At 40.3% G+C, this 17,220-nt stretch overlaps 1 pseudogene; it reads right to left on the bottom strand.

The window, feature by feature from the left end:
- Positions 1-2,986: 2,986 nt before the first annotated feature.
- On the bottom strand, positions 2,987-3,711 carry LOC133254411 (large ribosomal subunit protein uL22-like; annotated as a pseudogene).
- Positions 3,712-17,220: the final 13,509 nt, after the last annotated feature.

Genomic DNA, 17,220 nt, shown 5'->3' with positions numbered 1-17,220 from the left:
TAGGCTGTCATTTTCCCCAAATACCAGTTAGGGTTGCTCTTTCTAGCAGTCCTCTGACTAGTAACCTAAGTAACTCTTCATTTTGATTGTTGTACATGCATATGTGCTCGGTCGTGTCCTACTCTTTTGTGACCCCATGGACTGCAGCGCCCTCAGGCTCCTCTGTCTATGGGATTTTTCAGGCAAGAGTACTGGAGTGGGTTGCCATTTCCTCCTCCAGGGCATGTTCCCCACCCAGGGATCAAACCTGCATCTCTTGTGTCTCCTGCATTGCAGGTGCATTCTTTACCACTTGAGCCATTGGGAAAGCCAGTTCCTCCTTTATCTTATTTTAAATCCAATAACAAGATCTATTTCTGTACTCTCCAATACTTTTTATTGGAGAATAAACTTTTATTCCAATGTTACCATTATACCTTTATGTTACCACTATACCTTTAAGAATATTGTTATTCTGTAATATATTTGAATTATTGGTAAGGCTATTTTTCCCTGTCATTACTTTCTATTCTCACCTAATATATGATTTTCAACATTGTATTTTTTTCAAGTTCTGATATAACTACCCCATTAGAATATTGACTGGAATTATTAAATCTATGGGGAAAATGCAAAACATGAGGTTTCAAATTCACAAAAAAGATGTTTTGAAGAAAGTGGAGCTTTTTTTGAAAATCTAAAGGAATCACTAGGCTTTCAAAATATTTTTCCCTTTTATTCCCCAAATGACACCAGCTGTGCAGTTTTGCTGCCAGCTAGAATGTTGTTTTCAACTCCCACTGGAAGTTTTTTCTTTCACTCAGTGTGCAGACTTTTTTCTATTGTATTTGGCAGCATGACATGTATACCAAAGCACATTTTATGATGTATTGCGTGTACACAGAAATTGCATATGAATTACTTACAGTGGTGGTGTTTTAGTCTCTTAAGTCGTGTCCAACTCTTGCCACCCCAAATACTGTAGCCTCCCAGCCTCCTCTATCCATAGGATTTCCCAGGCAAGAACGCTGGAGTGGATTGCCATTTCCTTCTCCGGGGGATCTTCCCGACTCAGGGATCAAACCCTCATCTCCTGCATTGCAGGCAGCTTCTTTACTGCTGAACCACCAGGGAAGTCCTGAATTACATATACACTGAAGTAAATGGTATTTGCAATGACTTTTATATTCTCTGGACAGTTTTCCTGTAAATAAATATGATGTTTTTTCACTTTGTTTACTTTTGTCCTTTTTAAAATTTTTACTTATGGTATTCTTTTAGCCTGATTTTGGCCAGTGATCTTTAAGTAAGTTATATTTTACCCCTTTTCTACTGTAACTGAGATCTCTACAGGCACTGCCATACTGTGAAGCAGGTCACTGCTCACTGAGGAAGGAATAGTCTGCACACAGCTCCAGTGAAGAAAACTGAAAAACATGCCCTTTTGCTGGTACTTCCAGTTCAGCACAGCAAGGTTGCTTCTGGTCTTCTACCTTTCCCTCTATATATGAGTATCTCTCCTACAGTGAGAAATACAGGTTTCATTTTTCAATTCTTTTCAGTGTAATTGCTGACTGTCTCAATCAGTTTATTTTCTCATTGTATCACTCTCCAATGTCACCATCTCCTTCGCCCCCATGTCCAGGCCCCGCGCGTCCACTAACACTGAGAGCCTCCTCATGGCATGTAAGCATGGCATCCCTGCTTACACTCCATCTCCTTGGGCGTTGGCAGCTGATGGACCCCTGCACGTCTCCTTCGCCGCCTCATCTCTCTGTGCAAAGAAGGGAAGGGAGGAAAATGGGAAGAACTGAGAAGAGAATGGAACAGGAAAGGAAGTGAATAGGAAGGGGAAGAAGGGGAAGAGGAAGGAGAGTCTAAGGTTTCAATTTGATTTTTAAGAGAGTAATAGATTGAGTTGTTAGATTTGTAAATAAACAGGACTCCTGATGACTCCAAAGTTCTGGCGATAAGTGCAACTTCAGTACTTGCCGCTTTCCTTGCGTAAAGTTTATGCAACTTTATTCTGTTGTTTGAGTGTGGCAAATGGGCAAGAGTGTACTTTGGGTTCTTCTTGGCTAGTGTTTCTCCTTGAGCTCCATTTACCAGGCTTGATTGTTGGGTGGGTCAGGAACAACAGCTGGGCTGCTGTAGCACAGAGACTTTCTTCTCTAACCTGCTTTGCAATGACCTGACCTACACTCAAAAATTTGTACTCCCGGAAACATTTTCCTTTCTTTCCTCGCTCCCTTCCTCCTTCCCTCCCATCCTTTTTTCCTTTGTTACTTGACACAAACTGTTTTTTAATACATCAAAGTAAATAAAAGAATCTGTTACACTCAGTAAGATGAGCAAAGTGTGTGATTATTCCTAACTATTAGAATCTATGGTGGGAGCAAGAGAGAAATTGGGAGATTGGGACTGACACTGCTGCTGCTGCTAAGTCGCTTCAGTCGTGTCTGACTCTGTGCGACCCCATAGACGGCAGCCCATTATGCTCCTCTGTCCCTGGGATTCTCCAGGCAAGAACACTGGAGTGGGTTGCCATTTCCTTCTCCAATGTATGAAAGTAAAAAGTGAAAGTGAAGTCGCTCAGTCATGTCTGACTCTTAGCGACCCCATGGACTGCAGCCTACCAGGCTCCTCTGTCCATGGATTTTCTAGGCAAGAGTACTGGAGTGGGGTGCCATTGTATAGCACAAGAAACTCTACTCAATACTCTGTAATGGCCTTATATGGGAAAAGAATCTATTTAATAAAAAAGTGTGAATATGTGTATAACTGATTCACTTTGCTGTACAGCAGAAATTAATACAACATTGTAAATCAACTATATCCAATAAGATTTTTTTTTAAATAAATGAAAAATAAATCTCAAAACTCTGTAACTTGATGTATTATTAAAGAGGCAATTAATATTTGTATGTGTGTATGTGTTTCTTTTAGTGAATTATCATTTAAGAAGGAGCATTTTTTTTTTTTTCACTTTTATTTTGCTTTTTTTTTTTTTGGTGGCATTTATTCCCAGGCTGTAAGTTTTTGTTTCTTCAGTTTCTTCTGGGATATCTTTTTCTTCTGTGCAACCTCCTCTTCTGGTTTAGGAACAATCCATTCTTTTTCAGTAAGGCTTGTCTCAATGTGGCAGGGAGAGCTCTTATACGGGTTGATCCAACCGTGAGCTCTGTAAGTCCTGTGCCACATCTTTGGGGCTTTGTTCACCTGGATGTGCTCAATGACCAGAGAATCTACATCTAAGCCCTTCAGTTCAGTTCAGTTCAGTTCAGTCGCTCAGTCGTGTCCGACTCTTTGCGACACCATGAACTGCAGCACGCCAGGCCTCCCTGTCCATCACCAACTCCCGGAGTCCACCCAAACTCATGTCCATTGAGTCGGTGATGCCATTCAACAAACTCATTCTCTGTCATCTCCTTCTCCTCCTGCCCTCAATCTTTCCCAGCATCAGAGTCTTTTCCAGTGAGTCAGCTCTTCGCATCAGGTGGCCAAAGTATCTAAGCCCTTAAGTTCAGCACTACTTTCTGCATTTTTGAGTATGTGCAGTAAAAATTCAGTGCTTTTTTTGGGCCACCGACCCTTCATCCAGCCCCACTGTTTGGTCTGTGTACACCTACCAACTCCACTGTTGTAATAACGGAATGGCACACATTGCTTCTTTAAAGTGACAGCCTTCAGATACTTGGTGGCTTTTCAGATATGCATACCCTTTATCGCCTGGGCAGCTTCACGAGTGCTTTTAAAGTGAACATGAATATTTGAACCTCTTGATTTGCATGATTTTGTGGAGTTTTCTGGGTCGAGTGAATAGTGTACCAGTTTTAGAGGTCACGGAAAAGCCTGGTGGGCTGCAGTCCATGGGGTCGCACAGAGTCGGACACGACTGAAGCGACTTAGCAGCAGCAGCAGCAGGCTGCTTATGGGAAAAGCAAGAAGGAGTTTTTTTTTAAAAACTCTGAAGTGTATACTTTGACCTCTTTGGGGGTCAACTCAATTCATATTTCCTAAATATCTATATGAAAAACTAGGATAGCACCCACTTTTGCTTGTTTTGTAATAGCATTTTCAGAAATTATCCATTATAAAAACAGTGGCTTGGTGGTAAAGAATCTGCCTACAATACAGGAGACCCGAGTTGATCCCTGGGTTGGAAAGATGCCTTGAAACAGGAAATGGCAACCCACTCCAGTATTCTTGCCTGGAGAATTCCATGGATAGAAGAGCCTGGCAGGCTACAGTCCATGGGGTTACAAAGACACGACTGAGTGACTAAACGAAAAACAACATCTGCTGTATAGTAAAATTACATTTTAGATATTGTTATAAACAACACAGTTCAGTTTCTAAAGATAAAATTTCCCATTTGTTACCATATTTTATAAGGTGCAAACTTTTATTTTCAGAATATCTATGTATACAGTCTAATAAATTTGTTTTACTGTGGGTGAACAGAAAAAAAAATGATGTCTAACTTAGTGCTGAATTTAAAGTTGAATTGAACTTAAAATTGTGTTCAGTAAATAAATAAAAATAGCATCATTAAAAAAAACCCTAAGTTACAGATAGATGTATGTGGTAGTTTTAAAGTATCAAATAGTTCTATAAGGCAAAAGAAAAGTAGTTATCCACTGTTTCACTGGTTCCATTCAGAATTTCCCTCCCCAGAGGCAAATACTTGCAAATCTTCCAGCTCTTTTTTCTGATATTTGCCTCCATTTATCTAAGAAACACACATAAGCCTTTTACTAATATTTAAGTTGATATTTTCTAATGACTTGCAACTGGATAAGGTGACAATTAGCACCCTTATCCAGATGCACCGCCACACAGACATTTTCTCTCTTTTTAATCCTCCTCCTATTTTTTAATAATAATATTTTAATAATTTAATAATAATATTTGTTAGGTGAATTTCTATTGTTTAAATTTATTTATGTGGGATACTAGGGCTATACTTCCTTTCTTTTATAATTTATGTATTTAATTTAGTTGCTCAGTCATGTCCAACTCTGTGACCCCATGTACTGTAGCCTGCCACCCAATGGACTGTATCTCACCATGCTCCTCTGTCCCTGGAATTCTACAGGCAAGAATACTAGAGTAGGTAGGCCTTCCCTTCTCCAGGGCATCTTCCTGACCCAGGGATCAAACCCCAGTCTCCTGCATTGCAGGCAGATTCTTTACTGTCTAAGCTACCAGGGAAGCCCAAATTTAGAGTTTAAAAGTGGTTTTGGTTGCTTAGTTTTTTTTTTTTTAGGTAAGAAGTGGATTTATTTAGAGAGAAACACACTCCACAGAGGGTGGGCTGTCTTAAAAGGTAAGAGCAGCCTTGGGAGAAACACACTACACAGAGGAGACAGCAGGCTGACTTAGAGGGCAAATACCACCTAGAAATGTAGTGTGGTCAGCTTTTGTGGGCTGGATACTTTCACAGACTAATGAGTGGGAAGATTATTCCAACTATTTTGGAGAAGAGTGGATATTTCCAGGACTGGGCCATCACCCACTTTGTGAGCTTTGATGGTCAGCCTTGGAACTGTCATGGTGCCTGTGGGAGTGTCACTTGGCTTGCTGATGTGTTACAATGAGCGTATACTGGGGTGAGAAGGCCAGTATATATATATATATATACAGTCCAAGGGGCCGCAAAGAATCAAACACAACTTACTAACTAAAATAGCAACACAACAGCATACTGAGTCTCAGAGTTGTTTAGTTTCTAACATATTTTCCACAATGTTACTCCCAAATTTTGCTAGAAATAAAATTCTCAGCACCATATGTTCCAATTCCACTCCCACTGCCTCAGTTAATTAATTCTTGTTTTTCTTAGTGACAGCCTTCCTGAACCTGGATCTTCTTGCTCTGATCTCCGCTGGTGGTTTCTGATCTTGGACTCAACTTTAATCTGGGTTTTTGCTTTTGGTTTTTTGGTTGAGCCTTATGGCATGCAGGATTTAAGTTCTCCAGACCAGGGATCGAACCTGTGTCCTCTGCGTGGAAGTAAGAATTCTTAACCACTGGACCAGGGAAATCCCTCAACCTGGGCTTTTTCATTTTTTCATTGCTTTCTTAGGGGTCCACTTTGCCTTTCTCTTTTTTTCTGAATCCCACACTTTCTCATTCTTGATTTACTTCCTTGTTTGCTGAAATACACCCCTCAGTAACGTCTAGGAAAAGGTGTAGTAAACAGCCTCCAAAGTAGCCCTTAATGATCCCCATTTCCTAATATTTGCATCCTATTATGGTCCTCTCTCAACAGTATCCCTGGAGAAGGAAATGGCACCCCACTCCAATACTCTTGCCTAGAAAATCCCATGGATGGAGGAGCCTGGTGGGCTACAGTCCATGGAGTCGCAAAGAGTTGGACACGACTGAGCGACTTCACTCACTTTAACTTCACTCAACAGTATATGAGAAAAGTTATGTTATTTCACTTCTGAGATTAGGTTATAAAAGATTATAGCTTCTATTTTGGGAAACTGGCCTCTTTGTCTCAAATTCATGCTTGGTGGGAGATAAGTTGCCTTGTTTTGAGCAGTGTTATATAATGGCCCGTGTGCTGAGGAACTGAGATCTCCTACTAATGTAGAAATTGATAGGCAGTCAGTGTAGGACTCTGAGACCTTAGTCATGTTTTCAACAAACATCTTGCTCCATTAATCTAAAGTTATATCTTTATCCTGAATTCTTGGACTGTGTCCTTGGTCTGATAAATTATCAGATCCAGTGAAGGGCAGTAATTAACTTCTGTTCTGTATGCCTGAGGGAAAAGCAACTGGTGATCATTAATCTGAGCCACCAGGGAAGTCCACCGTGAACTTCCAGATGTTCAAGCTGGTTTTAGAAAAGGCAGAGGAACCAGAGATCAAATTGCCAACATCCGCTGGATCATCGAAACAGCAAGAGAGTTCCAGAAAAACATCTATTTCTGCTTTATTGACTATGCCAAAGCCTTTGACTGTCTGGATCACAATAAATTGTGGAAAATTCTGAAAGAGATGGGAATACCAGACTACCTGACCTGCCTCTTGAGAAACCTGTATGCAGGTCAGGAAGCAACAGTTAGAACTAGACATGGAACAACAGACTGGTTCCAAATAGGAAAAGGAGTTTGTCAAGGCTGTATATTGTCACCCTGCTTATTTAACTTCTATGCAGAGTACATCATGAGAAACGCTGGGCTGGAAGAAGCACAAGCTGGAATCAAGATTGCCAGGAGAAATCTCAATAACCTCAGATATGCAGATGACACCACCCTTATGGCAGAAATTGAAGAGGAACTCAAAAGCCTGTTGATGAAAGTGAAAGAGGAGAATGAAAAAGTTGGCTTAAAGTTCAACATTCAGAAAGCGAAGATCATGCCATCTGTCCCATCACTTCATGGCAAATAGATGGGGAAAAGTGGAAACAGTGACAGACTTTTTTTTTTTGGCTCCAAAATCACTGCAGATGGTGACTACAGCCATGACATTAAAAGACGCTTTCTCCTTGGAAGGAAAGTTATAACCAACCTAGATAGCATATTCAAAAGCAGAGACATTACTTTGTCAACAAAGGTCTGTCTAGTCAAGGCTATGATTTTTCCAGTGGTCATGTATGGATGTGAGAGTTGGACTGTGAAGAAAGCTGAGTGCCAAAGAATTGATGCTTTTGAACTGTGGTGTTGGAGAAGACTCTTGAGAGTCCCTTGGACTGCAAGGAGATCCAACCAGTCCATCCTAAAGGGGATCAGTCCTGGGTGTTCATTGGAAGGACTGATGTTGAAGCTGAAACTCCAGTACTTTGGCCACCTGATTAGAAGAGGTGACTCACTGGAAAAGACCCTGATGCTGGGAGGGATTGGAGGCGGGAGGAGAAGGGGATGACCGAGGATGAGATGGCTAGATGGCATCACTGACTCTATGGACATGAGTCTGAGTGAACTCCGGGAGTTGGTGGTGGACAGGGAGGCCTGGCGTGCTGCAGTTCATGGGGTCGCAAAGAGTTAGACACGACTGAGTGATTGAACTGAACTGAACTGAACTGATCATTAATCTTAAGCAGCATATATCTGATCCATTGTAAAATGGCCAGAGGGCATGAAAAAGGGTGACGACTTAATCTAAGGATCAAGAAAAGCCATAGAATTGTTAAGCATCTTGACCTTTAAATTGATTGGTTAGAAATAGTGTATTTTAAGGACAGGAGCCAACCAAAAATGTACAGATTAAGTATATAAAAACTGTGGTGAGTCCTGACTTTAGGGGACTCTTTACCTCTTCTCAGTGTCTATGCAGAGAACTTTGTGCTTTCCTTCTCTTTAATAAATCCTATTTGCTTGCTACCATGAGTGTTGGCGTGTTCATGAAGTCCATTCTTCAGCTCTGTGAACAAGAACTCAGAGTCCTGTTTCACTAGTAGCAGCCAGTGAGCACCTGAGAGCAGCCAACAGGCGCATGAATGACCTTGGGTGCACCTTCTTCAGCCCAAGTGCAGCCACGACTTGACTGCAGCCCTGGATGATGGCTTGACTTGCGATCACCCGAGGGCTTCTCAGCTATAACCCCCAGCTGACCCACCCTGGAATTGCTGACTCACAGAAATTGGAAGAAAGTAAATGTTTGTTTTCTTAAGCTGTACAAATTTAGGGGAATTTATTTTGTTGCAATAGATAACTAATACAGAGTGAAAAGGAGATAGATCTTTGAGATATTTAAAGTCTAAAAATGTATTTGTTCTATCCTTGCACTTGTTTGGAAGCTTGGCTGGGTATGTAATTCTGGGGAAGAAATGAATTTTCCTTAGAATTTTGAAGGCTTTGCAGTTGCAGTTGAACAGTTATCAGACATCTTGATTCCTGATTCTTTTCAAATGTCCTTCTCTCCCACTCCAGAATCTCTATTCTGAAGTTTCATGATGATATTTCTTGGAATGGATCTCTTTTTATTTATTATACTGGGGGATATATTAATCTTTTATTTTAGAATTTGTGAGAAGTAGTTTTCTTCACTTATTTCTCTGAAGATTTTCTTTTCTCTTTTTCTCTGTTCTTTCTTTCTGAAACTCATACTCTTATTCAACTCAAGGCTGTTGAATCTTCTACACTGATCCTCTAATTTTCTTAATCTTTTCTGTTCTACATTTCATCTTTTTTTTTCCCTCCTGTGGTCCGGGTGATTTTCGTCAAGTTTCTATTCCAACTCTTCTACTGAATTTTAAAATTCTGCTATCTTTTCCCTCTTCCCAATCTTTCAAACAATAAGAACTTTATTAGGTAGATCAGAATAGGATAAACTTCCAGGAGGAATAATATACATTGGTTACAGGCAAGATATTACAGTTATTCGGTTCATCTATCTTATGAACATGTCTCAAATTTGGAAATGCCCATCCCCTGGGATAACACCAAAGATCAACCATTTTCTATTGAAGGATGTATATAAATTCTAATTAGAAATTTTACTTCGTTATTTTTTTTTTACAAGTCTGATTGTATATTGTTGAACAATATACAAAGACTACCATCACATGTGGGATGAAATTGCTTTTCTATTTAGTAAGTAGGGATGGGGTGATGAATTCAGTTCAGTTCTATAAGATTTTAGGCAGGTGGGAAAGTATCAGCTACTGTTCTATAATACATTTACTATTTTTTGTACTTTTTTTCCCTTAGAGCTGAGGTTCCATTTGATATCATTTTCCATCAGCCTCAAGAATTTCCTTAACATTTCTTGTAGTATAGGTTTCCTGCTGACAAATTCTCTTGAGTTTTGTTTTATCTGAAAATATCTTTTTTCTTTTTTTTAATTATTTGGCTGTGCTGAGTTGCAGCACACAGACCTTCGATCTTCACTGTGACATGTGGGCTCTTGAGTTGTGGCATGTGAACTCTTAATTGTAGCATGTGGCATCTAGTTTCCTAACCAAAGATTGAACCTGGGCCTGCTGCATTGGGAGCATGGAGTCTTTAGCTGCTGGACCACCAGGGATGTGTCTGAAAATATCTTTATTTCACCATATTTCTGAAGGATATTTTCACTGAATGTAGAATTAGAGGCTGAATTCTAGTTTTTTGCTTTTAACAATTTAAAGATGTCATTTTATTCTCTTCTTGCTTGCATTGTCTTTTATGAGAAATCAATGATAATTTTATTTTTCCCTTGTAAGTGATGTATTTTTTTCTCCTGGCTGTTTGTAAAATTGTTTTTTGTCTTGAGTCTTCAATAATTCAACTATGCTTTGCTGTGGTTCTCTTGGTTTTCTCATTATTGAGACTCTCCCCTCCCCAGTTTTATGGAGGTGTAATTGACTTACAAGATTGTGTAAGTTTAATGGGTGCAACATTATGATTTGATACATATATATATTGCAAAATGATTGCTACAATAAGGTTAGTTAACACTTCTATCATCCCACATAGTTATCTTTTTTTCTTTTCATTTATTCTTTCTTTCTGCCCAAGTGGTGAGAATATTTGACATACTTTCTCAGAAACTTCCAAGTTTGTAATACAGGATTGTTACCTTTAGTCAGCATACTGTGCATTAGATCCCCAGAACTTACTCATCTCATAACTGAAGTTTGTACCGTTTGATCAACATCTCCCCACTTCCCCCACCCCACAGCCCCTGGCAACCACCATCGTACGCTTTTATTCCTAAGTTTTGTTTTGTTTTTCCATATAGACCTTTTTTTTTTAATTGAAGTATAATTGCTGTACAATATTATATAAGCTGGTCCATCCCAGGTGGAAAGGAAAGAAAGTGAAAGTCACTCAGTCGTGTCCGACTCTTTGCAACCCCATGGACTATACAGTCCATAGAATTCTCCAGACCAGAATACTGGAGTGGGTAGCTGTTCCCTTCTCCAGGGGACCTTTGCAACCCAGGGATTGAACCCAGGTCTCCTGCACTGTAGGCAGATTCTTTACCAGCTGAGCCAACAGGGAAGCCCTATCCCAGGTGTCTCAGTGGTAAAGAATCCACCTACCAATCTAGAAGATGCAAGAGATGGGGGTTCAATCCCTGGGTTGGGAAGATCCCCTGGTGTAGGAATGGCAACCTACTCAAGTATTCTTGCCTGAAAAATTCCACCAGACAGAGGGTCTGGTGGGCCACAGTCCATGGGATTACAAAGAATTGGACACGACTGAGTAACTGAGCATGCACACGTGCATGCCCATTATATAAGTTACAGGTGTACAATATGGTGATTCACATTTAAAGTTTACATTCCATTTATAGTTATTATACGGAGAAGGCAATGGCGGCCCACTCCAGTACTCTTGCCTGGAAAATCCCATGGACAGCAGAGCCTGGTAGGCTGCAGGCCATGGGGTCTCGAAGAGTCGGACACGACTGAACGACTTCACTTTCACTTTTCACTGTCATGCATTGGAGAAGGAAATGGCAACCCAGTCCAGTGTTCTTGCCTGGAGAATCCCAGGGATGGGGGAGCCTGGTGGGCTGCCATCTATGGGGTCGCACAGAGTTGGACACGACTGAAGCGACTTAGCAGCAGCAGCAGCATAGTTATTTTAAAACATTGGCTATATACAGGAGTATATCCTTGTAGCTTATTTTATACTTAATAGTTTGTTATCTTTTACTCCCCTGCCCTTATCTTGCTCCTCGCCCCTTCCCTCTTTTTACTGGTAACTGCTAGTTTGTTTTCTATAGCTGTGTTCAGTTCAGTCGCTCAGTCATGTCCAACTCTTTGTGACCCCATGGACTGCAGCACTCCAGGCTTCCCTGTGCATCAACTCCTGGAACTTGCTCAAACTCATGTCCATCGAGTCAGTGATGCCATCCAACCATCTCATCCTCTGTCGTCCCCTTCTCCTCCCGCCTTCAATCTTTCCCAGCATCAGGGTCTTTTCTAATGAATCGGCTCTTCGTATCAGGTGGCCAAAGTATTGGAGTTGCAGCTTCAGCATCAGTCCTTCCGATGAATGTTCAGGATTTATTTCTTTTAGAATTGACTGGTTTGATCTTGCAGTCCAAGGGACTCTCAAGAGTCTTCTCCACCACCACAGTTCAAAAGCATCAGTGCTTCAGCACTCAGCTTTCTTTATGGTCCTACTCTAATATCCGTACATGACTACTGGAAAAACCATAGCTTTGACTATATGGACCTTTTTCAGCAAAGTAATGTCTCTGCTTTTTAATATGCTATCTAAATTGGTCATAGCTTTTCTTCCAGGGAGCAAGCAGCTTTTAATTTCATGGCTGCAGTCACCATCTGTGATGATTTTGGAGCCCAAGAAGATCAAGTCTCTCACTGTTTCCATTGCTTCTCCATATTTTTACTGGTAACTGTTTTATATAGCTGTGAGTCTCCTTCTTTTTTGTTATATTCAGTATTCTATTGTATTTTTTACATTCCAAATATAGGTGATATCAGGCTTCCCTGGTGGTTCAGTGGTACAGAATCTGCCTGCAATTCAAGAGAAGTGGGTTCGATCCCTGGGTTGGGAAGATCTGTTGGAGGAGCACATGGCAACCTGCTCCAGTATTCTTTCCTGGAAAATCCCATCAACAGAGATGCCTGGCAGGCCACAGTCCATAGGTCACAAAAAGTTGAACATGACTGAAGCACCCGAGCGCATGTGCATAGATGATATCATACAGTACTTGTCTTTCTCTGTTTGACTTACTTCACTTAGCATAATGACCCTCCAAGTTCCACTTTTTCAGATTGCACATGTAAGTGAGATTGTTACAGTACTTGTCTTTCTCTGTCTGACTCATCTCACTTAGAATAATGCTCTCTAGGCTTGTCCATACTGTTGCAAATAGCAAGATTACCTTCTCTTTAATGGTGAAATAATATATGTAGATGAATATTATTGAATGCAAATATATGAAAAAATATATATCTCACATTTTCTTTATTCACGTGTCAATAGGCACTTAGGTTCTTTACAAGTCTAGGCTATTATGAATAATGCTACTGTGAACATGAAAGCATATATCTTTGAGATAGTGGCTTCAAAGAGCTCTCATTCTCTGTTGTGCTTCTACTACTCAGAGTGTAATGAGCTTCTTGATTTATGAGTTGATAGTTTTCATTAAATTTGGAAAAAAATTTGGCTATTATTTCTTCAAATATTTTTTTCCTGCTTCAATCTCCTTTCTTCCTCTTCTGGGATTTCAACTACATTTTAGACCATTTGATTTTGTCCTACAAGTCACAGAGAAACTCATAAATGTATTCAACTTGTCTCTTTCTGTGCTTCGATTTGGGTATTACTACTGCACCTTGCCCTCTTTTGTTTGTGTGCTTGTTTTAAACATTTGTTTATCTGGCAGAGTCAGGTCTTAGTTGTGGCCATGCAGGCTCCAGAGCAAAGACTCCGTAGTTGCCATGTGCAGACTTAGTTGCCCTGCAGCATGCGGGATCTAAGTTCCCTGCTGCTGCTGCTGCTAAGTCGCTTCAGTCGTGTCCAACTCTGTGCCACCCCATAGATGGCAGCCCACCAGGTTCCCCCATCCTTGGGATTCTCCAGGCAAGAACACTGGAGTAGGTTGCCGTTTCCATCTCCAATGCATGAAATTGAAAAGTGAAAGTGAAGTCGCTCAGTCATGTCCGACTCTTAGTGACCCCATGGCCTGCAGCCTACCAGGCTCCTCCATCCATGGGATTTTCCAGGCAAGAGTACTGGAGTGGGGTGCCATTGCCTCCTCCCTTAGTTCCCTGGCCTGGGATCAAACCCCAGTCCCCTACACTGGAAGGCAGATTCTTAACCATTGGCCCACCCGGGAAGTCCCCAGCCCCGTTTTTAAGTTCACCGATTTTTTTCCTCTGCAATGTCTAATCTGCCGTGTGATAAAATTTTCTTTTCAGATATTGTATTTTTCATTTTTAGAATTGTTTCTATTGTAAAGTTTTCAAATTTCTCGACTGAGATTTCCCCCATCTTTATACTCATAGGTTATCTTTTTCTTTACATCTATTAATATATTTATGAAATCTTCTTTAAAATCCTTGTCTACTAATTTTCTGATTTTTGCCATTTGTGAGTCTACTTTTAGTTTTCTTCCTGTTTAGAGTAATATTTTCGTGCTTCTTTGTATGCCTAGGAATTTTTAATTTGATACTGGGCACTGTGGTTCGTATATCATTGTGAATCCAGATTTTATTTTCTTACTTTAAAGAGGATTGTATCTTTTAAACTCAATTTACTTGCAAAATGAGCTTGATATTTTTGAGGCTTTTTAAAAAATGCAGTTAGGACAGGTACAGACCGGCCCTTCCTTTACAGCTTAAGCTACCCTACCTCTAAGGTGTGGGCTTTCTGTGATCTCAGTCGAATGCCTAGGCTGTCGAGTGATGTTTCTCCAGTCTTGCAGTTGGGATTCTGTCATCTTTTGGACTATGCAACCTCTGCTCAGCTCATAGGTCTACAGTAGCTGATCTCTACCAGGTCTTGTATTGTCTCATCTTTAGCATTTACCCCTAGTCTTAAGGAGTCTTTGATGTAGATTTGTGGTGCTCATTCTCTACTTGAATCCTTTTACTTCAGCACTGTACCCCCACAAACTCCAGCCTCCGCAGACCTGAACTCTGACCTCTGCTTCCTCACAGGCAGTGAGACCTCTGTGTTCTACTTGGCTCCCACATCTCTGTGCTGCAATCTAGAATGTGCTCCCAGGGGAAAGTTTGGTTAAACGTCTGTGGTTCACTCACTTATGTGTTTCCCTTTACTTAGGGATCTCTGTCCTGTATGCTCTTGTTGTCTAATATCCAACAATGAATCGTGTATTTTGTCTGACTGTAGTGTCATTTGTTTGTTTTAAATGTTCTAAGGGCTTGTCTAGAACCAGTTACACAGTTGTGAATAGAAAAAGATGATGATTTTATGTTTTTAACTTCTAAGGCTAAAAATAAATTCCTGACTGTTTTATTCTTCGTTCTGCATATGTCTTTATAGATTTATTTTTGACTGTGCTGGGTCTTTGTTGCTGTGTGCAGGTTCCCTCTAGTTATGGTGAGTGGGGAGCCTGTCCCCACTGTGGCCCGTGGGCTTCTCACCGTGGTGGCCTCCCTTGCCCTAGTACTCGGGTCCTACAGCCTGTGGTTGTGGCCTGTGGCCTCAGTAGTTGTGGCTCACGGGCTCGAGAGAGGGGGCTCAGCAGTTGTGGCACACGAGCCCAGTTGCTCCATGGCATGTGGGATCTTCCCAGACCAGGGATTGAACCCATGTCCCTTGCATTGGCAGGCAGACTCTCAACCACTGAACCACCACCATGGAAGTCCCTCTGCATATATTTTGTTTAAATCTCAAGTTCTTCTTATTTCGTTTTTTCATTACCGTCTTCATGTTAGAGACTTTCCCTCAAATATCTGGTGATCTTGGCAATCTGCTCATATTAAATGGTAAGGCAATGCAAGGCTGTTTGAAATTGTAGGTGCTTATGGAGAACCTGCTGTAGTTAAGGTTAAAAAAATAAACAGACCCTGTGTGACCCCATAGACGGCAGCCCACCAGGCTGCCATTCTCCAGGCAAGAACACTGGAGTGGGTTGCCATTTCCTTCTCCAATGCATGAAAGTTAAGGTTAAAAAGTTGCTCAATAAACAGACCCTAATGCAGACTACCAGGCTCATCAGTTCATGGGATTTTCAGGCAAGAATACTGGACTGAGGTGCCATTGCCTTCTCCATAATGCAGATAAATTAAGGATTGAATTGTGGCTGCCGCAGAAATATTTAGTCCTAATAGTGACGTTTGTAGACTTAAAATCTTGAACACAGGCATACAGTTAAACACAACAGACTGAAAATAAGAATTTACTTCCTCTCCCCCACAAACCCCATTAAAATGACAGTAGGCAGATTTTTTAAAACCACAAGGAGAAAGAGGATAAAAGGATCATAGCAACAACGTTTAAGAGGCTGGAAAGGAGATGAATGAGTGGTAACTGCCTTAACAAACAAGAGAATACCGAGTCTGTTTCTGTATTTCTCTTGTGCTGGCTTACGTTTCGGTATTCTCTTGTTTGTTAAGGCAGTTACCACTCATTCATCTCCTTTCCAGCCTCTTAAACATTGTTGCTATGATCTTTTTATCCTCTTTCTCCTTGTGGTAACTGCCTTAACAAACGAGAGAATACCGATTTTCAGAGGTGGTTAACGTAAGCCAGCACAAGAGAAAGCTACAGAAAAACTAGAAAAAGAACACAAGAGAGAATTTATCTGCATTATGGCAGGGTCTGTTTATTTTTTTAACCTTAACTACAGCAATAATTTTGTGAGTTTTCATCAAATATAATATCTAGGTTTTAAGCCTGAGCTGATATTTTTAAAATAAGGAAAATATTCTTGGTACTAAAAAAGGCAAAGAGAGCTTATGAATCCCCTTGAAGTCTATCCAGAGAACCCCATGTGCTAAGCAGTCACTTCCAGATATGAAATTTTAATAGAGGAAGTGTGCATTTCTGAATTCCTTGCTTTATCTGATGTTAAATTTAAGACTTCTTTTATACAGAATAGGTCACAAGAAGGCCAATTTTGATAATATAAATAATAATTATGATAGAAATAATACCTTACATATGTTTCTTTTGACAATTCAAAAAACTTTGGTGCAAATAATTTCATTGGTATGTAAACATATAGACTTATGCTCGGTGTCTTTAAAATGTTACTAATTTCTATTTATTTAAGGTTTAAATTACCTTTGGAGATACAAAAATTAGATAAACAAGAAAGCATAAAATAGAATTAACAAATTGTAAGCAAAATGTTAAGATCACATTTATTTTTCAAGTCAATAAAATTCTCATTCCTTCCTTCCCCACTCACCTGGTTTCCTCCCACAATGGTTTACTAGTAAATCAGTCTTTTCTTTAGACTGGATTAGGCATGATAGGAAATTAAAAGCAAGAAGTTAAAAATGTAGTCCAGGGCTGATAGAAGACTGAGAAAGTATATTTTTGGGTATAGTATTTGTGCCTATGGTTTGTTACTGTTTAATTTATGTTGATGTTTCAAGTTAGATAAATTCTTTTAAAAGGATAGGTTGCTTTGCCATAAGGGGTTATTAATGCAGAGATAACCCGGGAAATTGTATCAGAAAAACTAGGTTTGAAAATGAGTACAGGGGTCAATATGATCAACATTTGGCTTAGAGTTTGTGATTTTAACTAGGCATAACCCTGAATTGGGCTTCCCTGGTGGTTCAGACAGTAAAGAATCCTCCTGCAATGCGGGAGACCTGGGTTCGATCCTGGGTTGGGAAGATCCC

The sequence above is a fragment of the Bos javanicus genome, chromosome 9 (genome assembly GCF_032452875.1).
Source record: "Bos javanicus breed banteng chromosome 9, ARS-OSU_banteng_1.0, whole genome shotgun sequence".
Taxonomy (NCBI): Eukaryota; Metazoa; Chordata; class Mammalia; order Artiodactyla; family Bovidae; genus Bos; species Bos javanicus.
This window is presented reverse-complemented; position numbering and strand designations above follow the sequence as displayed.